The following is a 23,198-nucleotide window of genomic DNA, read 5'->3' as shown; positions in this document are numbered from 1 at the left end:
TCTCTCTCTCTCTCTCTCTCTCTCTCTCTCTCATATATATATCACACACAGACACATACACAGAGTCAAAACCTGGTCTCCGTTCCTTACTTTCTCTCCAATTCCTCATCCTCTCCCTCTGCCAAACTTGACATTCCTTTGGTGTAGATACTATAAATACAAAATGAACATACTCAATCCCAAATCACGAGGGGACTTTTTTTTGCATGACCACAACATAAGCATTTGTCCATCATTTGGGGATTTTTATGAAGCCTCTAAGAATGCTCAGAATTCCAGTCTTGCTCAAACAACATCTTACTCGTCGGCGTCATTCAGATGTTGAATCTTGGGACAACTAGGGAATTTCTGGTTAGGAAAAAAACATAATCCTGAGGTGTCTCACTGTGAAGATGTCCACGTATTCCCTGCCTTTGCCTTTTTTCTCTCAGTCCAGAAAGAAATGTGGAAATTCTTTTGTTTCTTTTAACATGAAGCAATTTGAAGTTGATCGTAATCTTCCTGTCCCTACCCCCAAAAGAAAAGTAGCATTATTATTCCTGTAATTGGGTCCTTATTTAAATTTCTCCATTAGGTAGCATCTTGTTACATAACCACTTTATGCTTTTAAATCTGAATATCATTGATAACCATCTCCTGATCATACTTCTAGGGCTTAAGTTTGATCATCTGGATTCTTGAGATGGTTGTTTTTGTTTGTTTGTTTGTTTGTTTGTTTTGAGCATTGTGGAGGAAGGAGACCACACTCAAATCACCTGAAAGAGATGAGGATCTGTTTTATTTTTTTTAAAGTTTCCCCTGGAGAAGCAGATTCCATGGCCTCCCTAAGTAAACTCTTCAATGTTTCAACGATGTTAGCATTTTCAGAAGAGAGGTAAACCTAGTATCACTTGACTTGTTATTAATTTGAAACTCTGTCCTTTGGGCCCTAGAAACCACCTCTTCCAGCACTAAGGCCTTTCTATAGTGTACCTGAAAGCTGAATCATCTACTTGTGTAAGAGATGATGAGGAAATAAAATTTTGAGAAGCTTTACCTCAATTTCTCCCTGCTCTACCATACTCAGTATTATTGCAAGCATCCAAAGAGATCATGTGTCAGCTGCCCAAGTAAAGTATCATTTGTATCACTACCAAAATAATCATTCTAAAGCTGAATCTGGAAATTTACTCTATTATAGAAATAACAGGGACTCCTGAAAAAATTACTATAAATATTTATGCCTAAATGACAGATATAAGCATTTTGTTCATGAAATAGCATGTAAGCAAACTAGATGTTGGGATCTCCCACAGTGCTAGGAAAAAAATTCTCTCTCTGAAGATGAAAGACTCACTTGAATAGAAATATCAGAAAGCTATATCCATTGTTTTTGCAACACCTGGTGCAGGAACTCAGTGAACAAGGATGGAGGCCATGGACTATATCACAGATAAAAATCCTGTACATAGAGACATATGTAGATCAAAGCAATTCAGAAAGTATGAATATGGAAGAGTGAGAAAAGACATACCAGACAAAGGAAACTGAAAATAAAGTAAGGTTATGACCTTATGTCAGATAAGGGGGAATTTAAGCTAACAAATATGAAAAAAGAGTATTTTGTAATACTAAGTGATAAAACTCAATATGAAGGTGTAACAATTATGAATATGTAGTCACCAAATAACATACAGCTACCTTATAAAGCAGAAATTACAGAAGATGCAAGGGAAAATACACAGAAATGAAAACTCTCTTGTTCCATAACAAATCAAGATAAAATATCTGAAGTATAAAGAAGACATAAATAACAATAAGATGTATCTTATTCAACTCTGTACCCTGAAAATATAGACACCACCATTTTTTTTCAAGTGACCAAGAAACATACATGAAAATTGACCATAAATTAGGCCTCAAAAAGTCAATCAATTCCAAAAGATAGAAATATTGCAGATAACATTCTGTGCTCACAATGCAATAAAACGAGAAATTGTTATCAAAATCTCAACTATGAATGAGTATAAAAATTTAAATAAAATTTTAGCAAATAGCATCTAAAGCATATTTTTAAAATTTCCAAGATTAAGTGGAATTTATTTCAGGAATGCAAGGGTAGTTTATTGCCAAATAATTTATTATGTTCTATCAAATTAATAGCTCTTAGGAGAAAAATTATATGATTATTCCTAAAGATACCAAAAAAAGCATTTGGACAAAAGCCAATAGTCAAACTTGACCCAAGAAAAAAGCCCTCAATGAAACAATGATAAATTAATATTTCCTTAGTATTATAAAATACATCATTCCCAGGCCAAAGTCCATGCCATGCCTAGTACAGAAACACTGGAGGCGTTTCTACTAAAATCAAAAATAAGAAAAGAATGCCAACTATCATTACTGTTATTTAACATTTACTAGACCTAATAAACAATGAAATTAGAAAATAAATTAAAAGTAAAAATTAGAAAGCAGAAAGTTAATCTTTTTTTTCAGATGATATTATTATTTGGTTAGAAATATAAGAGAATTGAGAAATATCTATAAGCAATAAGATTACTTAGTAAAATAAAATAGTACAAAATAAATACCCTGTAATTAGTTGATTATATCTAGTAAGAAGGTGTAATGAGAGAAAAGACCCCGTTTACAACAGTAATAAAAAGATAAAATAGCTAGGAACCAATGTAACAATAAATGGGCAAGATACATATGAAGAAAACTGTAAAACATTCCTGAAGCCCACAAAATAAGATCTGAACAAATGAAAAGATATATTTTTTTCTTGGCTAGGAAATTTTTTCAATGTAAAGATGTTGATTCTATGTTAATTGCCTAAATTTAATTCTAGCTTTAAAAATAGTAATAGGGTCACTAATGTTATTATTGTTTGTTTACTCTGAAGTTCGTAAGGAAAAAAAAAAAAACCCAGGAAACTCAGAAGACAAATGAGAGAATTAAGACCACGAGATATTAAAATTAAAAGCCTCAATAATTAAAAGTGTGGTAGTGGCAGTTGAACTAAGAGATCAACCAAGGAAACAGAATAAAGTGTCCAGAAATAGACCCAACTCTAGACAGGAATTTAATACATGTTAACAATGGCATCTCAAAACGGTAGGTAAAAGATTACTATTATAAGGAGGTAATAAGGCAAACCACAGGCAACAGAAGCAAAATTAGACAAGTGAGACTATAGCAAACTTGAAAAACTTCTGTTCAGCAAAGGACACAGTTCACAGAGTGAAAAGCTAATCTAAGGAGTGGGAGAAAACATTTGCAGATTATATATCTGATAAAGGATTAACACCATAATCTGTAAAATAATTCTTACAACTCAACAGCAAGAAAAAATAATCCGATTAAAAATTGGACAAAGGATTTGGATAAACATTTCTCCAAAAATGATATTAAAGTGGACAACAAGCATAGGAAAAGATGTTCAACATCATTAATCATTAGAGAAACTCAAATCAAAACCACAATGAGATATCACCTTATACCCATTAGGATAGTCACTATAAAACACACACGCGCGTGCATACACACACACACACACACACACACACACACACGCAAACGAAAAACAGAAAATAACAAGTATTGGCAAGGATGTGGAGAAATTGGAACCCATGTACAATATTGTTGAGAATGTAAAATGGTGCGGCTGCTGTATGGAAAACAGTATAGAGGTTTCTCAAAAAATTAAAAGTAGACATTATATAATGCATCAATCCCACTTCCGGGTATATGTCCAAAAGACTTAAAAGTAGGATCTCAAATAGATATTTGCTCACCCATGCTTCATAGCAGCATTATTCACAATAGCCGAGAGGTATAAGCAATCCAGATGTCTATCCACAGATGAAGGAATAAAGAAATTGAGGTATACACATATCATGGAGAATTATTTAGCCTTTAAAAGGGAGAAAGTCCTGTCGGGTGCCACAACATAAATGAAACCTGATAATAAATTTTGTTATATATTTTTAAAAACAACTTTTAAATTTTTAAATAATTTTTATAAAGTGGTAGTGGAGCAACTAGATCATTAATTGAAACGAAATAAAGTGGGAACCATACCTTAATACCTTATAAACAAAATAAGGAAAAAATAGAAATGGACCAAATATTTAAATGGAAAAATATTAAATCACAAGAGCATATGCTTTAGGAAAGGCTTTTCTACATACTTTCTCTGGCTACATAAAAATTAGAAACTTTTGCATGTCCACAAAATATCATATGCCAAGTTAAAAGACAAATAATAAAATAAGAAAACAATCTGTAACTCATAACATGAAGGGATAATTTTCTTAGTATACATGGAATTTCAAGAAGTCTATAAAGACAAAGACCAAGAACCCAATAGAATATGGAGAAAATATATAAACAGAGAGGGCATGATAAAAAGAACAGAATTGACTTTTAACCATATGAAAAAGTTGCTCAACTTCACTCAAAATCATATATACAAATCAAACTATCTTGAGACATCACTTTTCACCTATCAGATTGGCAAACTCCCAGAGGTTTGATTACATGCTCTGTTGGCAAGGCCATAGGGAAGCCAGCACTAGTCAACATGGTTAGTGGGAGTGTTGATTGGTCTAGCCCTTTGAATGGCAATTTGGCTATGTCTATCAAAATTAGAAATCCAAAATCCAGGAATCTCACTGTGGAATTAACACCACAGATATTCTTGCACAAGTGTTAAAATATTATGCGGAAGTTTGTTAACATTGTTTAGTAGAAAAAAATTGGAGAGAACTCAAATCTATCAGTGGGGCCCTGATTAAATAAACATTTAAGGGAATAGATATAGTTCTACACATAGTATTTTTAAGAAATAAAGAAGAAAGAGCAAGAATTTATTATATTTGTAGGTATGTGCATAAAGAAACCTGGAAGTCCACAGAAAACACTAATATCAGTGGCTACGTGCAAGGAAATATGTGGACTAGACCTATAGGAAACAGTGATAAGATAGAGACTGCAGTGTATATACCTTTATTTAAATTATGTGAATGCATCACTTATTCAAAACATTCAATTACATACACATGCACACAAGTTGATGTCATGGTCCTCAGATAGAAAGATCCTAATTCAGTAGTTCTGAGTAAGGCCCAGGGTATCTGTATTTTCAACAATCAGCCGTCCCTGCTCCCTGAGACAAGTGCTCCATAGATTATGCACATTGAGAAGACTGTCACTATGACCCAAGAAACTCTACAGAACATTCAGCATTAGGATAGTTCTCATTTGAGCACAAGCAAATGGACAGGCACAGAAACAAAAGGCAGTGTTTGTAGGAACATTTGGCCCCATTAATAGCTGCCGCCCAAAAGGTAGCCTCCTCATGTAGACAATATGGAAGGACTGCAGAAACTTCATCTATTCCTTCATTTTCATCTGCACGAGTTAACAGGACCAGTGAAGGGAGTGTCATCTTTGACTAAGACATTTAATATATTGGATATCTCAACTAAATTTCAGACTTCAAAAATGTCCACAGTTTTAGCAAAGGCAGTTGAAAGGGCTACTCAAGTTCCTGTGCTCATGGTGACCACATACTGAACCCCCAGCCTCGATTTTTCCTTCTGCTTTTGCCTGGGCATTTTAATCAATAAAATGTTTCCCCTAATTCACAGAGAAAAGATTGTTCTACCACCCCTTCCTGGAGGTGAGAAAGATGGTTAGGATCTGAAATGTATCTTAGAGAGACCTACCCAACAAGGCCACCCTGCTTTACAGTGAAATGCCTTTCTTTCAAATGAACACAAGTTCTTGACTCTTATTCAGTGGCACTAGTAAAACTCTACAAATCAAGTGTGGAGTTACAGAATAAAAGGACTTAATGACATACAAGAAGAGAATGAACCTGCCAAACCTGTAATATTTTCAGTTTAAAAAGCAAAGCCATCCTTACTTTTTGGTGATTCCCGTATAAAAGGAAAATACAATAATGTAGAAAAACTTCACTATTTCATGACCCATCACTTTCTCAGACTAATAAAAATGAACTAAAGTTATATAGTAAACTCTCTTGATGTTTTATTTTCATATCAAAAAGTATTTGTTACACTATTTCTATTTGAACCGCTCATCATAATTCTGTTTCTGGAACACACTTTCTGATATGTTGATATGTTTTCCAATTGACTTTAAGAATTTGTCATGTTTTTGACATTTTATGTGCTACACTAAAATGAATGGCTTCATGGGTTCCTTATGAGTCTCTTCCTTAAATTTTCCAATACAATCCTGGGTTTCTGTTTCCCAGACTGACCAATGAGAAGCAGTTCTGTGACTTGAAAACAGAAAACAATGGAAGTATTGAAATAATCTTTTAAAATTTTTGAAACTTAAGCCCTGTCTGTCAATTGGTTATAGTTGGTGAGCAAGTCTTTATTAAATGGTTGGGTTTTGTCTCTCATATTGTTTCTCCATAATATCTGTGTGGTAACTGAGTCACTGTGACATAATGCTGCAAAGAAAGACTGTGGGACAACCAGACATATGCACATGTTCATCTCTCGATGAGTCTCAATCTTGGCTCTGTTCCTAGATATTGGTGGAAAGATTTGATTAATGGCAGACTTGTTCAACATAAAAATTAACAAGAACAAAAAACCATTTTTTTCTTGGCATTCCTTTTCTAGGGTCTTCATGTGTAATGTAGTAATTAATTTATAGCTTTGCAGTAAGGCAGCATCAGAGAAGCAATTTAATTCACGAGAAATAATGTAGATGGAGAGTAATCGAAAGATACTGCTTGTGTGAAAGGATATGCTGGGAAGATCAAGATGAAAACTGACTTCTTTCGTAACTAATGCAAATTCACTATCAGTCACCACCTGGAATTCCCCCCAGGTGTCTTGGTCGACTAAATGGTCAGAAGTCTTTACGAAATGCTTCAAGCCACAGCTGAACGGGCTTGAGAAAGCGTGGGTAGAACTTGCTTATTGCCTTCTCCACGGGTGACTGCAATCCCCCACAGCAAACGCCTTTCTAAGTGTGATAAGGGTTTGGTTTGGAGCGAGGGGAGATGGATCGCCCTCCGTCCCCTCTGAGTGTTATTTCTGGAAGTTAGCAGCATTCCTCCCCTGGACACACCCTCTCTCCCTCCCCAGCAGTCCCCCACCCCACCCCCGCGCACACGGGCCCCTCGGCAAGTCGCGGCGCTCTCGGCGCGTTCGCAGTCGGCCGCCCCACCGACCCTGCTCGCGGCTGCCTGGCCGCCAGGAGGCTTCCCGGGAGCCCGAGAACGCCACGACGTCTTCATCGCAGCCTGCGAGGGGCCGGGCTTTGGGCTGCTTGTTCATTTTCTGTGCTGTGTTCTGCAAACGAGACTGAATTCAGAGCCCTGAAGTTGCAAAGCTGGGAGTAGCTGAGAACTGAAAGACCCCGGGGAAGAGTTTCTTTAGGGGCAGCGGGCGTTTCCTGCTCAGCCGGTAAGTGAGAGCGTTAACTGTATGTAGCGGTGCAGGAAATAACGTTTCGGGGCAGCGGCATGCAGGTATTCATGTGTTCTGGGTGTTCGCTGGTAGGGGTTCCGAAGACCGTCGCCGCTACGGTTTTCCTAATGCTTCCTCAAACCGCTCCTAGGGGGCGGGGGTGGTGGGTCCTGCTCCGCGCGACTTCTCTGTTAGAGTTGGCGTGGGGGAGGGGAGAGAGGCGTGAGGTTGAATTTCTCCGCCGTTTTCCCTCTTTTTAAAAAATTTTTTTTTAATGATACTTTGAGAGAAGCTTCTCTTTCGGGAGTTGATATGCCTGGAGCGGTTTGCACCAGGTTCGCTTCTACTCTTTTCTAATTTCAATGTAATCTGCAAAGTAGAAGGAAACTAGCAAAGCAAGCAGGCTGACAGCCGAATTGCTGCTCAGTGGCTGAATGAACTTTAGCTGGAAACCCTTTAACGGCAGGTTTTGGTGATTTTTCCCGTGACAAATTGGGGCATTTTCACACCTGTTGCTCTGCAGTGGCCTGAAAGATGTTTTGTTGGCTTTCACTTGATTGCAGTTCTTTGTCTAACAAGTTCCCGTGCTCCATTCTTGTTCTCTTGTTCTCCTCTAAGCCCTTTGCATGAGATCCCTGTCTTCGTTAGCATTCAGTTGGCTGTGGTTCCCCGGGAACAAGTGGCAGGCAGAATACAATAGGGAAGAATGCATTCTTGATGACTCATCTACCCTGGAAAGACTAAACAGAAAAATTTACATTCTCCGTTAGTTTGTATGGAAAGCATGCTGTCACTGTTTTATAAAGATTCAGTTTTGGTGAATTCTTGAAATTAGCTAATCCAGAGGTAACCAACATGACCTTTAAAGAGATTTCCCTCAGTCTTCCTGCACTACAAGCGTAAAGACCTTGACACGAGCTCTACAAGGATGAGAAGTCACCTCTCGACAGCAGATAGGCTCTTGATGGAGAGAGATGATGTGTGTGGCAAGGGCCAAGGGAGAGGACCACTTGAGATGGGGCTGAAATTTGTTTTCAACTTCTGATGAAGAAAATCATCAGGATACCAGAATCTACTTTAAGATCCTGGTAGTTTAAATTGAATTCCTGTCCACATGTTGAAAAAGACATTCAATAAATGGCCCTTCTCACACTTACAACTGGAGCTCAGTGGAATGCATGTTTATTTCTGTTGCTGATAAATCCATGGGAAATCTCTGCTGAACCCAGCAATTTTAAAAAGCAAGTCCAAGCTATAATTGCCCACATAATGGCAAACAGGTTATTTCCAGTAACCCAAGAGTCTTGCATTTTCTCCAACCATTGCTATAGAAGTTACATGAAGATATTATGAGCATACATTTGAACTTTCCCCTCACTCCCAACTGAAATGGAAAGTTATCCTTGGGTGTCTGATGAAAAAGATTATTGCCAAATACATTTCCAGGCTAGAAAATAACATCTTTCTGAAAAGCTTATAGCTACTAGACTTTACTGTCTCAAGCTACTATGTAATTTTTCATTGTTCCTTTAGGGAACAAGACCTACTTTGATCACCAGTGTTTTCATGTGTTGTTTGTTGTGTGCTTTTGCTTTATTTATTTATTTATTTTTTTAGTATAGAAAAATCTCATTTCACACAGGTGAAATCACAGACTAGAATTAGCAACAATGATTGCTTTCTGGGGCTAAAATTAGAAAAGTCCATAGGGCTTTTCAGGCATATCCTTCTTGTCTCATAGCCGATTCTGCAGTCTCCTTTCAAACTCCCACTTTAGCAATTAGTGTAAAGTGATGCTTAAGTACTCTTTAAAATAGCATTTTTATCTGGATTTTTTTCCCCTTGAGCTTTCATCAACTCTACCAACACACATTAAACTTTGTTTCACTGAGGACCCTAAAGGCACCCCCAATCCGTTCACCATCCCCTCACCATCCCCTCAAAGTGTACATAACAACTCTTTGAACAGTTCCTTTATAAAAAGTAAAAGTTCAAATGGCACTTGCAAAATACAAGACAGGGTCCTCTGATGTGACGGCGGATGGCGAGATCGAATGAGCTTTGTTTATGCTCAGGACAAGCTCCGTGTCTCTTAAATTAATCATGAATTGAATAATTGATTTACCACACCTTCGCCTGCATTTAATCTCCAGCTATAAATTTAAAGATAGGTTACTCATTGAGGTCTAGTTCACTTGGAATTCTTTCAAAGCCTACCAAGTGATTTTACAGCTGGGTCAAATCTCGCCATAACACACATTATGAAATGCAGCGACATAAACTTCAAGTTCTCCTGGCTTTCCCATTTCGAAGATGGACTTCAGTGACCTTCCCACTTGCTGGTCACCTCCAAAGATGGCGGGGCTGATGGATACGATGGGTTTCTGTAAATGTAATTAAACATGTCTCTGCCAGCTGCCTGTGGCATTCGTGAATGTTTTCGTAAGAAAAGCTGTTCTTCGGCTTTATCTGCCCGCTGTGGTTTGTGGCATGTTGTGCGATTCTGCAGCCGTTTCAGTTTTTTCCTGAATGACTGAGCTATGATGTCATGTGCTATCTCGGTGCGGAACACTTTCGGGGCTTTGCTGGGGTCTGTGTGCCTGGCTGGGGAGCGGAAGCTCCCTCAGAGCGCTCTTGGGAGCGGCTCCCCGTCTACTCCAGCACATTGCATTGCCTGGAGACCAAAGCCACCAAATGATTTGCGGTCAGTGATTTGGGGCTGGTTAGAGATGATTTAAAAGGAAGGTTATGGGCACATGAAGTGTAGGGTAAAGAAAATATCTTTTACTACTTTATTGAGACCACATGGCTCCAACTTCAACTTTTTTTTTTAACATAGAAATTGTTGGCTGAACTGGCTCACAGTGTTCTCCAACCCCCCCTCCCCCACACACACTTTTTTTCTTTTTTACTGCTTAGAGAAAACAACTATATTCTCTATTTATGGTAGGCTTGGCCTCACCATTGTTTCTAAAATTTGAACTTTTTTTATGCTTAAGAAAACAGGGAGAAGTAGGATTTCTGTTGGGGAAGCATCAGTTATGAAAAAAGGTACCCATTGTACCAGAGGGCCATATAAATCAGCATGGCAGTATATGATGTCTCTTGATGAGTGGGAGAGATGATTTTGGTCAGCCTTCTGAGGACTCACTATACCCTGTGATTAATATGAGGCCAAATGAATCATGGTTGATCTTTTCCAATGCATTAATACTGATGATGGGGCTCGGAGCCCAGTAGCCCCTTCTATTAGTGGTCCATGGAAACACATAAACCTTAGGCTCACACGTCATTTGTGAGACTAGGCTGCCATCTCCTGCCTGTCTTCTGTGGACTGCCACAAATTGGCACAGTAAACCACCTATTACCACTGAACATGTTCCCAAATCTCTATCCAGCATGAACTTCAACTACCTATTATCACTTTACTTTGTGGCTCACTCTCATCCTATTTCAGTCTTCAAGGTACATGCTGTAGCCTAAGAGTCCATTACAAGCTATCAAATATCCATCTCCAGTGTCCAGTTTGGTGTTATGAAACTGGTTAGAGAAGCTACAGGGAAGCTAGCTCGGGAATATACCCAGTCCCTCGGAAGCTATCAATCCAAGGTCTGAGGGCCATAACCATGATGTAATGGAAGGCTGCTTGAGAGAACATCCACAAGTTTTCAAAAGCTGGTCTATAATCCATCTGAGCCCGTCTGTTTTCCCACAGTTTGAGTCTATGTATATATCCAGGGGTTTAAAGGAAAGCATGTGGTGATCAAATTAGTGTAGTGGCTTATGAGAAAATCTTATAACTATAGAACTGGAAAAATGTCAAGAAGACAGCATTGTATGATGGAAATTGAATTACACTGGAATCAAGGATCCTGGGTCCACCACAGGGTGACCCTGAAAAAGCTACTTAGTGGTACAACATGTCGATAAAGTAGTTTATTACATTTTGCCTTGTCTTTTATAAATATGTTATATTATCCTCAAAACTACACTAGGAAGCAGGTAGAGTATGTAGTACTGTTTCCATTTTTACAAATATGGAAGCTGAAGCTGTAGAGGTTAATGACTTGCTCAAGGTCACACAACATGTGGCTGGTTGAGTTTGGCCTCAGACTCAGAACTTCTAACTTCAAATCCCATGTTCTTCCCACTGCAGTAAGCAGCCTCCACAACTCTTAACCTCTCTGGATCCACTCTTATTTGCAAAAATGAGACATTTGGCCCAGAGTGTGACAGTCTATTCCAGCTTAAAAGTCTATGTCTGGTGAATCACTGGCTGGAAGGGACTTTAAGAAATCACTTAGTCATATTCCTTGCTTCCAGCAGGACTCTATCTAAATTATTTTGAAAAGAAAATGCCAGCTCTTTTAAATTTTTTTAAATAATCCCAGGGCAAGCAAGGGTCCCAGAGAGAGTCTGAGTGCATTCTGGGGTGAGAAAGGAGCTGTGACGTCAGTGCTTGGCAGGGCGAGCCATTCTCTGGGCTCCAAAGCAGCGCGTCTCGCCTCACTAGAAGTGAATGTCTGGTCCTGGGACCAGTATCTAAAGTAGGAGAGGAGAGTCACAGGCGTGCTTTGCTGGTTGGAAAGGAATTTTGTGAGGAGAGATCGGAGAGATAGTTACTTGGCTATGAGGGAAAAAAGAGCTAAGTGACTCAGTAATGATCTTAAGTTTTATTACAGGCTCCTGGAGAGAGTGATCAGTGGTAAGGATTCTATTTAAAGACATAAACAAAAGAATCTTCTTCATTCAATAAGCGTGACCAACAGAAAGCTGTGCTAATCTAGTTCTGACTTTGCTTGTTTTGGCAGAGTTAGTGGCAGACTGGGGATGGGAGGAGAGACTTAGGGTCTAGCAACTTTTCAAGGACAAGGGACTGTCAGTAGACAACTTCCAGCAATCAGACCAAAGTACAGGTTCATTCTCACATTATTCAGGTACCTTGGTTATAATTTTAAAGCACCAATCTGTCTCCCATGTTCTTCTGTTTCTTTCCCAAGTAGGTGTTAGGGAAAAAAGCAATGACTTTGAAGCCAGAAGACTTTAATAACGTCACGACTCTATAGCTTGCTGGCTGACCTATACAAGGTGTTATCTCCTTGTTAATATTCCTGAGGATCAGATCGAGGAATGTAGGTGAACAGGTTACAAAAAGCTTAATTTTGGTTGAGTTTCAGGCTCTTTCTGTAAACCATGAGGTAACGGAAGTTTTTCCGCCTTAATTTCATTCCCAGGCCCAAGTCAGTATTACAGCAGTTTTTCCATACTTGCTATGTGTCAGGCACATAATCATGTTTAATCCTCATAAAAATATTATGAGGTAGATCTATTATCCCCATTTTATTATCTGGAAGTTGTGTTCTAATGAGAATAAGCATCTTTCCCAAGATCACATGAGAGGTAAGTAGCAGAGGCTAAATGGAAATCAAGTCTGTCTCTCCCATGTCTGTGTGCTTTCAGACTGTTAGGTCTCTGAAGTATTGAGGCCTCTCCTACCTGAATACAGACCCAGTTCTTTTGGTTTCAGGTTGTACCTGATCTCCTGGCGGTCCCTGGAGGAGCCTCATCAGCTGTCCAGTCTGGACCAAGTCCTAGGGTTTGGCTGGGTCCCTTATAACGCTTTATCTTCATCAGCTTGTCCTTCACACCCCACAGTCTTCTCTCCTTGTCCTCATTCCTAGGCGGCTTATTGGCACCCCTCATGCTTCCCCCCTACTCCAGGCATATCCTGCATTCTCTTTACCTGTCTCAAGGCCAGATAGTCCGCCACAAGGGCCTCATAGCTCTCCACGATTTCTTCCACCCCAACCCATGGCATCAGCCCATCAAGCCCAGATCAAATGCCTACCCCTCCCTTCAGCATGTTTACTGTTTTTGCTTTACTGGAAGGAAAACTTTAGCATGTTAAATACAGCCACCATATTACTCTTGAACATTACAGAATATGACTTTTTATAGCTGAGAAAGACCTTGAAGGTCATCTAGCCTGTTACCTTTATTTTACAGATGCAGGAACTGAGGACCAGAGAAGTTAATTGCCTGCCCCAATTCATAGCTCTGGGCTAGAGCTAGGGCTGATTTCAAATCCAGTCAGTATTGTCTTTCCTTCCAACTTTCAAAATAGTTGAAATCGTCTTTTTTGTCATATCCATATCCCCCAGTCTGGTGTGGCCCCAGGGTCAGTGTTTGAAAAGATTCCTCTTGTCATAAGAGCCTGTTCAGACTCTTAAGATTCATCTCACACACACACGCAAATGTTTTCCTTAACATATATCCCTTTTACTGAATTTAAGCCTATTTACTCAACAGAATACAAATAGAAATTGGTCACTCTCAACTCTAATTCATGGACTGTAAGAGTTAAGTCTCTCCTTAGTGTTCTTTCTCTAGGTTAAATAATACCAGATCTTTTTGCTTTTCCTCATAGTCTTGTTCTCCAACAATTTCATCATTTTTATTTCTATCTGTTGAACTGTGTCCAAGCACTCCATGCCTCTCAAACTGAAGTCCAGAACTGGACAAAGAAGTCTCATAAAGGTAGGATAAAGTGGCGATTACCTCACAGTTCCTACAAACTGTGCATCAGTTAGTCCAGCCAACTTTCACACTCATGTTTTAAGTGGCCACCAGACCTCATTGGATCATTTTCAGCTTATTATCCTCATTTGGCTGGACGTTGCTTAGCCCGTGTTTGTGATAATAACCATTTCCTCCATGTATCATCCAGAACTTTTCCTATTGAGCTGTTTTTTCCTTTGTTCCTGACTACTTCTCCAATTCATCAACTCACTTGGGACTCTAATCCTGTGCCTTCGCTTCTTAATTTTTAACCCCAGCTACCGTCCCAAGTAGCTTAGCACATTAAAAGTCCCTGGAATTCACCCATAGAGGAGCAGACCCCTGAGACTTCTAGCCCCTCACAGCACTTCTCCCTCACCACTCCAGGATTTGAAAAATGAGCAGTCCATCTCCCAATGCCAGCAGGCAGACTGACCATCAGGCAGAATTATAAGTGCTGGATAGAGAGACCATTGAAGAGCCTTCAGGAGACACATAGCTAAGGGATATACCACTGGTCAATTCTGAGATGAATAACGAAGCCCAGATCTGTTGTAGGTGCAATGGTTTGTAGTCTCTGAGATTTCCTTTTGTCTTGGAAATGTGATAATTATAAACATTTGCATTTACAGACAATTTCAATCTTCATTTCGCTTAAGCAATCTTTGTGAAGAAATACATTATCGCCATTTTACAGCTGAAGAAACTAAGGCTCAAGTGAGGTCAAGTGACTCCCCAGATCACACAGCCAAGAATAGAACTCAAGTTTCCTATATTTAAATTCCTTGTACTTTACCATATTCCAGTGGTTTTAAAACCTTAGAATTCCTAAATATCTAATGGGAGTGCGAAGGAGGAAGTGCTTGTCAAAAATACAAATTCCAAGTCCCTGGCTTCATTTCACATTGATTCATGAAGCCTGAGAGGATCCTTGGAAACTGCATTTTCATAAGCACCTCAGAGGATACTGAGGCATCAGTAGATCATACTTGAAGAAACCCTCTTACGTGATCCCTTCCAGAATAGACTCTTTAAATGCAACACATCTGCCTTTGCCCCCTGACCAAGCTGGCACATAAAAACCAACCACACACATCTAATCCAAATAATTGCTCAAGAGAGCTCCCTGCTTACCCTGGACACTCGGCTGTGACTCTTAGAACTTGCCATCCAACCCTGGTTCAATCCTGCTTTGAGCCCCTTCATTTTGCCAACCTATTTGACCCCTCTCTTTTGAGTACTCTGTCTCGGTTCCCTACTCAACTCTTGGATAAGCTCAGGACCCTGTATTTGTCTATCTCTGTAGCTTCATATTTAAAGCCTGTCTCCCCAAGTCCTTTCCAGAAGCGATCATATAATGGACCTGAACCATGAATCATGAGAGGGAATCTGATGAGGTCTTTGTCTGGGGAACCTTCTAATCACACGAACTCCAGCTGGATATCACTTGTAAACTTCTCTGAGGGAAAGCTTCATAGCCAGCTCCCTCAAAGACAGTCACTGTAGTTCTTGCAGTCCTACCACTCAACAGAGCTCATAATTGAAATTTGAAAACCTGGATATGCCAGTAGAATAGATGCCTAGGGAATGGGCAGTGCAGTCAACATTAATTGGGTACCCATAACACACTGGCACTGTGCTGGCTTCTTTCCATGAGTTGTGTCATATAACCCCTTCACTGATAAGAAGCTCATCTAGGATGATTGCACATGGTGCCTATTTCCCAGTCTCAGGGCACTTAGAGATTTTGTGTTTACTGAATTAAAAATATTGAACCTTACTACATTTAAGGCCCTTAAGTCTTTCAGGCTCATCATATACATGAGAGGTCTCTGGCTAGATTCTTTTATGCATGTTTCATTGAGGAGGAAGTGAATTCCTGAAGAAAATAGTTTCTGGGGTCAAAGCAGGCTAATAGAGTGGTCGAAACTTTACATGAAACTCAGTTGGACTCTCAGCCCTGATAGACCTGTTCCATTCACCGCCTCTTTTATATTGTTTTGAGTGCAGGCATCTTCTACACAATAGGCTTGACTCTTGCACTTAAGAAATATATCCATATTGTGATAGTAGGACAGGAAACAAGAACATACTTTGACAGCAGACAACAGCGTGTGAAGAAACCATTTGTCCCTACCTTGGTATTTGCTATCTTGTGACACCCTGAAGAGAAATTTCCGAGCAGAAGCCTCCTGAGTGATTGTTAGATGTATGCCTCGCCTTATCTTTAGCAGATGGAAAAGGTCTGAGGAGACAGCAGAGTATTTGGGGTTGGAGAGAAAGGGATATTCGAAGCCCTGTTGGTGCCAGCCTTAGCACCTTAAAATGTCCATACACGAAAGCTTAGGTTTTACTGAAATAGGCACTTAACGTTTTATGTTATAATTTGGCAAGTTACGGAATACAACTAACGTTAAATGACTTGTTAAAGGATCTCAGCATTAGGTCAAGATTCTGTGCCCTATCCTTAATTAGATCAAGTGAAACTAGAAGGGAGAAGCAGTCTGGTTTGCTAACCACAATGCAAGAATTGCTTTCGGGTAGAATTCACACCCAGATTGCATTGTCTGATGTGAGGATAATATGCAGGAAACAATTTGGGGTTTTTCTTTCGTTGGGTTCTGATATTTAATCTATGAGGAACTTGCAGTCCAGAAGCTGGCATTTGTAGTGTTAACAGTCATCACAGCTAGCTAGCCAGACCATCCCTGTTTAAGATCTTGCTATTTATCAGAATGCGAGTGCACAGTATGCTGTGTGTGATTTCCAGTACACATGTGCTAGTTATTACTACCATTGCGAATGTGTACTGAGCCATTAATCAAGGCACCCAACACGTCCTGCCAATGCACTTTGAAACTCTGTCTGCTGAAAAAGCAAAATTCCCCTCCACAAATGAACACTTTTAAGAAAGCAGATCAGTTAAAAGGATCTGCAGATGCACGAGTGAACTCCCATTTATAAATCATGGGTGATCTCACAAAAATGGAGAAATAGCATCAGAGTTCTATATTTTAGTGTCCATGAAGATCTTTAACAATAATTGTTTGCCTTTACTGAGCTCTGATTGAGAGCCTCTTGATGTTTATTTTCTATTTTAATCTAATAATCTCATGACATAAATTCCATTATCCCAATTTCCAGATTAGGAAACTGAAGTTCAGAGCGGCTGAGTAACACATCCAAGTTCATGGAGGAAATGACAGAGCCAGGGTTCTAATCTAAATGTGTTTGAAACCAGAACCCATGCTTTCTGGAGGCCACTCTTCTCTCAAGAGAATGGTGCTTCCAGAGAGGGAAATGGTTAAGTAATTACTCTCATTTGTTTCAAGCGACAGGCAGAAGCTCTTTGGATGTTGATGTCTTTTAAACATTTTTTGAGCACTGGCTTTGTCCCAGTGGTTTAGATGGACTATGTTATTGAATCTGCCCAATAAGCAAATAATACGGTTTGTGGTATCCCTATTTTCTGATGGGTAATTTGCTGTTCTCTCCCATCACCCAGCATTGTCCCTGTGGCCATATGGGTTGACCTATTTTCTGTTTGACTGAGATATGTGAATAGGGTTAAAAGAAATAGTCGTTTGGTAGTTGTAGGAAAGAGGACACAGCAGTGGAAGGCCAAAAGTGTGCTAGTCCTGGACACCATCGCTCATGGTAAGTCTCTCCACCTCCTCTAAACCTCTGTTTTTTGTTCATAAATATATTGCCTTTAACTGAACTGAGAATGCCATCTGAAGTTTCTTGAAAGCAGCACGTGCGTTGGAAGCAGACAGATTTCTAATTCCGGCTCTTCCACTGAATATCAGCATTCAAATTATTTAGCCTCTCTGACTCTCAGTATCCTGATCTATAAAATGGAAGTAACAGCGCCTACCTCTAAATGCCGCCATAAAGATTAAATGAGACGGTGTCTATGGCGTGTGTAGCACGGGGAATTGTTGGTAGTGACTTTTAATTGTTAACTGCATCCCTCTTCTCAACTCTTCACCTTGTACTACGTATTAGTAAGTTGTGCTTAATGTCCAGATATAAGAACTTTGTACACTGAGGTGTGCCGTTCGCAGTGCTGCTGTGTCCTGAGTGGTGGTGAAGAGTTTGATACCTTGAAGCAGACTGATGGAGCTGAAATCCCTGCTCTGCCGTTTCCTGTGTGACCTTAACCTCCCTGGGCCTCAGTTTTCTTTTCTTTAAAATGGGCCTAACAATAGTACTTCTCATGGAATTTTTGGGAGAGATGAATTAGTTAATATATGATAAGCACTTAGGAAATACCTGGTGCAGAGTAAGCACTCATTTAATGTTAGCTGCCATTATCATTATTATTATCATCATTATTATTAATACTGCTACCACCCATTATCTTTGTCCTCACAAAGTGGTTATGGTTAGCTGTGCAGAGTAAGGCCATGGAACAGATTTTCTCAGTGCAAATGGGGTTGCTCACAGGGGACTTGTGAGAGGCTGAGTGCTGACCTTGGCCCCATTAGCACTGTTCTCTAACCAGCCCAGGCACGGGGCTTTAATGAGGATTATTGAAGTAACATATGGAAAACTCTTACAGTTAGCTCTTGGGAGAGGAAAAAGGCACTAAATAAATACAAGGAATTATTAAAAACTAGGAGACAACCTCACAGGGATGCTGAACCTTATATGCTATTTGCTATTCTAAGAAGAAACTGGGGCAGGAAGCCAACTTTATCACCAGGTGACAAAGTGGTCTCCTGGCCACTGTTCAAAGAATGGCGGCATGCAGCTTCACCTAAGCAGATCTCAGGCCCTCCACCACCTCTTCCTGACCTCAGGCAGCTCCACTTTCCCACACAGACTTTGGAAGCAGGAGAAAGGGCCAGAGTCCCATGCCAGATGCTGCGCTTGCCCCCACTCCTGTATCATATTGCCTGTGGCTCCCTTCAGAGAGCTGGGAGGTGGTATTGTAAGTTAGAACCCATGGAGCAGAATACTTTGGTACCAGTGCAGATGACTTAGGGGCCACCAGCCATCTGCTTCCACAGCAGGACTCCAGCCCTGGTCTGGGCCAAGCGTGAGGTTTTGCTGCCAAGCTTTGACAAGTGTGTGGAGAGCACACAACTGTGTGATTTTGGAGATAGCAGTCCATCAGTCTCTATTTACAACTTTACCACCCACCCCTGAAACATTCTTCTCTCCAGAACAATCCTAACACCAAAATGACATATACTTAAAGTGGTCTCCAGGTATCACTTGTGAAATAGTATGTATGAAGCTTCCAAGAATGAATCAAGATCTGGCCCATCGCCACCACATAGCTTAAGGCCTCTGGTTTCCCCTTGATCTCAGTGGCATAAGATTAATTTCCATGGCTCTAAGTGATGATCATAGAAAGTCTATTTCTTTTTGTCACAAAATAAATAGTATCTTACCTGTGATGTCTTACATTATAAAGGCTCAGAAAGTAAAGATAAAATCGATGTAAGTCTCATCATTCAGGAATATAGCACTACATGACATGGAGCCTTTATTTATACTTTTCTGGTAACAATACAATTTAAAAATACAGAAAATTTCTCCATATAATGATATAAATATGAGAAGATCAAGTCCTCAAAACTATTAAAAATTTTAAGGTGTTTATGTTAACAGCACATAAAGCAATACTTATGAATAAAATATTATGAAAACATAGTCTGCCCTCAATTTGCATAGCAAACATAGTTTGGGAAAGAAAAAAATTGAAAAGTCCATCACTCAAAAAAAAAAAATTCTCTCTTCTTACCCTTCTGTCTTCAATGAACTTCAAAAGTGCTACACTAATTGTCAATTGTGAAGAGAATGGAATATTTCCATAGCCTTTTAAATGTAGAAGTCCTGGAAAGGGTAAAGATTAGAATTAAAATATTTTCTCTGACATTTAAAATTTTAAAAGGGTCTGGTTAGCTTAGTTAAGTTCTTCAGAAAGTTTTGGCTGACAGTTGACTGCAATTCAAAGTAGATTCTCTGGCTCAGTTATTACTAGAGAATATATTTTTCTTACTGCCTTTTTTCCACTTCAGAGTTCAGAATTATTTAATTATTTACAGAAAAAGATATTTTTTAAGGCTGCTAGGAAGACACATAACAGTCGATCCCAACAGGGATAAGGCTATGTGTGAAATGACCTCTCAAACAAGGAATGGTGGCACATGTCCCTAAAGTAGTTGGAAAGAAAGCCCAGGCAGGTTTCAGAGCCCCTCCATGTAACCACTCTGTTACAGTGCACCCCTCAAGTTAACAGATGTCCACATAGTTAACACTTATATTTTTTTAAGACTTGCTTGCTTTCTTTATTCAAATTGTATACTTAGAACAAGGCTGCATCATTGCTGCTTTTTTCCTTTCCCCCTTTCTGTCGACTAAGGTCTTTCCCTTGGGGTTGTTGACAGCTTCTGACGGTGATTTGACATGAACTCTTTGTTGGTTTGTCTGCTTCTTATAAAGGACTTATACGCTCCAAAGAGTACCACAAGCAGTTCTTACCCAGCAACCCCTAAGCTACTTTTCGTCCGCTCTCCCTACTCACCATAGCCGTCTCAGACAAAGGAGAACGCTAAACAGTTCGCAGTAATGCTCATAATGTAATAGGAGCCTCAATTTTGAAATCTGTCCATATGCATTAGAAGCAGCTGTTTTACAGCTTGAGAGAAAAATTAGAAATCGATGACATAATGGAGGGAGAAAATGAGCCATTTCACTATAGAGATAGACTTGAATTCTGTATGAAGTCATAAGTGAACATTTGTTTGGTCCTTATGGGTATAAATTAATATGAGAGAGTGCTCTCATGAAAGAAAATATAAATTCTATTTGCTTAGAAGGTGAAAGATTTGCTAGTTCTAACAAATGCAAGGAGGGAAAGGAGCCTTTTTGGAGACAGGCGATGTGATGCTCATTAGAGAGTCTCTAGGTATGGGTACTTTTGCATCAAGCATCTGCTTTCAAGGTCTCTTCATGAATGTTCTTTTTATGTGCTGATATCTTTATTCGTTTACAATCTTGGTGAAAAACACTGTACTGTGATAGCATAAAACAACCTCACTCTCTCCCACAATTATCCTACCTAATGGAGCATTAATCGCTCTTACTGCATTTTTTTTTTTTTTTGTGGCATTGCCCTATCTAAAATGATTTTATTTATAGGGTAGCTTAAGTGCTTATTCTCTCTCCCCACTCTCACCTTCACTGGAGTAAAAGCTGCACGTGAGTAGGCACGTTGCCGTCTTCTACATAGCGACGTCTTCATTTTGCTTCATAATTAGCTTCTCTCCTCTCCCAGCAAGATTTTCAAGATTCAGCCCAAGGGATGCTTGTGAGATGGAGCTCAGGTTCTTTTGTCCTCTGTAAGAATCACTTCATGGTTAAAAAGGCATCCTGTTCTTGAGACATTGACTCAGCAGAGCCAAGAACTTTTTACTATATTCTATTGCTTGGTCGTTAAGGAAACACAACAGAGTACAACCCTAACATGTCACATTCTACAGATCCTCATTTATGAAACACTGTGATATTTTTCACCCACTACCTGATGAGATAATCCCTGGCTGGTGTGAATTTTTTTTTAAGCATCTCTGCATTGATAGATGTAGTTTTAGAACTAAAGCCTTATTGTATTGGACAATATGCTAACATTTGTTTTCTTTAGTAGAATCCACTTAATTCTTATTGTGACCATGAGTATAGAAACCATACAGTGGCCATCCTAGCAGTAGGAAGCTTCATAGATAAGAGAGTAAAGGCAAATATTACAAACCCATTAATTTGTAACCGAGGTCTAGCGGAGGGGGTCTCAATTAGGAGCAGAAATAGAAGACTGATATTTAGTTGCATCCATCTGAAGTCAGACTTTTCTGAATTGCTCTTTATGCCCCTACAATGAACACTTCCCTTGGCTTTTATAAGAAATTATAACAGCTGGATAACCTTGTTGAGTAAAATGCATCAAGCCACAAACCAAAGGTTGTACATGCCTTACCTTGTTTAATCCTCCTAACAACCTTATGAGGGTAGTACAAATAAAATATGTGTTAAAAGACTCCAGGAGTTAATGAATGATGAAATGATAATGCAAGTCTCTTTTAATACAACATAATTGCTCTAAAACGTGTATATTTCTTTTCAACTTTTAAAATGTAACATAGATTGGGTATTCTAATATCGTTTTTCTCTAGGTTTCATTTTTGTACATTTTAATAAGTTTAACATGTAGAAAGTAGTATTTGCTTGAAATAAAAAAATAATCATAGAAAATTCCAAAATGAAAAATGAAAGTTCTCTATCTTCCCTCAGCTTCAATCCCTCTCTTCTCAATGTAACTTAAAAGTGACAAGTTTCTTATATATCCCTCCAGAAGTCCACTGTTCAATTCTGTACTGTTGTGGTTTTACTGGATAATATATTTTTGACAACTTTTTGTAACATTTTTAAAGGCCGCATAGTATTTCCTTGAGTGGATTCCATAGTTAAATTGCTATTTCCTCTTTGATGGACATTTAGGGCAAGACGTGTGTTTTCTTATTACTCTAAAGAATGTGCTAACTTGGACATCCTTGTTCATATATGTTTATATGTCTTTCTGCTCTTGTGGGAACATATCAAAGCATAACTTCCTAAAAATGAAACTGCTGGGTCAAATGCATACGTTTAGTGTTGCCAAATTCTCTTCTTAAAAGGCTATATCATCTCAGATTTCTGTATCAGTTACAACAAATTTCAATATATGGGAGTATTAGCTTATATTTTAAATGTTTTCAATTTCCTTTTGATGTTCACAGAGCTCCAAATTGGAAAAGTCCTGCAGGCATCCTCCACTACCACCTCCCCTAAGTAGCCTGCATACTTTACACGTATCATGCATGTGTAATAATATTCCAAAGTACAACAGTACTTTCTGAATATCTTTCCTCCTTCATGTGAAGTATGTACATTCTGATGGTATTATTTGCTAAAAATATAAATGTACTTAAATGGCTTTCTAAAGATGAAGTGATACAATCCAAACTGGCAAACTAGATCCTGTCCCCCAAGGGTGTGGAGGAAATAAATGCCTTTTCAAGATCATGCTTTAACTTAGCTAATTGCAATTCAAAGACTAATGTGAGAAGGCACAGGGTACAAGAGTGAAGTCAGCTTTTCCTGTAGTTAGGAATAAATCTATAAATTCTGGTTATATGAATCGCTGAAAAA

The 23,198-nt window shown here is 39.1% G+C and overlaps 1 protein-coding gene and 2 long non-coding RNA genes across 3 annotated transcripts in view; 2 read left to right on the top strand and 1 right to left on the bottom strand.

The window, feature by feature from the left end:
* PALLD (palladin, cytoskeletal associated protein) overlaps positions 1–23,198 on the top strand; it is a 355,442-nt gene that overhangs the window by 92,910 nt on the left and 239,334 nt on the right. The gene's annotated exons all lie outside the window — the stretch shown is intronic.
* Positions 6,753–8,604, top strand: LOC111739712. Its single transcript, XR_002780360.1, has 2 exons — positions 6,753–7,439; positions 8,061–8,604. It is a non-coding gene; the product is annotated as an uncharacterized LOC111739712 (long non-coding RNA).
* Positions 7,704–10,212, bottom strand: LOC111739714. Its single transcript, XR_002780362.1, has 2 exons — positions 9,660–10,212; positions 7,704–8,182 (listed from the first exon to the last, which is right to left on the bottom strand). It is a non-coding gene; the product is annotated as an uncharacterized LOC111739714 (long non-coding RNA).

The sequence above is a fragment of the Pteropus vampyrus genome, unplaced genomic scaffold (assembly GCF_000151845.1).
Source record: "Pteropus vampyrus isolate Shadow unplaced genomic scaffold, Pvam_2.0 Scaffold53, whole genome shotgun sequence".
Lineage (NCBI taxonomy): Eukaryota > Metazoa > Chordata > Mammalia > Chiroptera > Pteropodidae > Pteropus > Pteropus vampyrus.
Note: the sequence above shows the minus strand (reverse complement) of the source record. Positions and strands in the feature narration are given on the sequence as shown.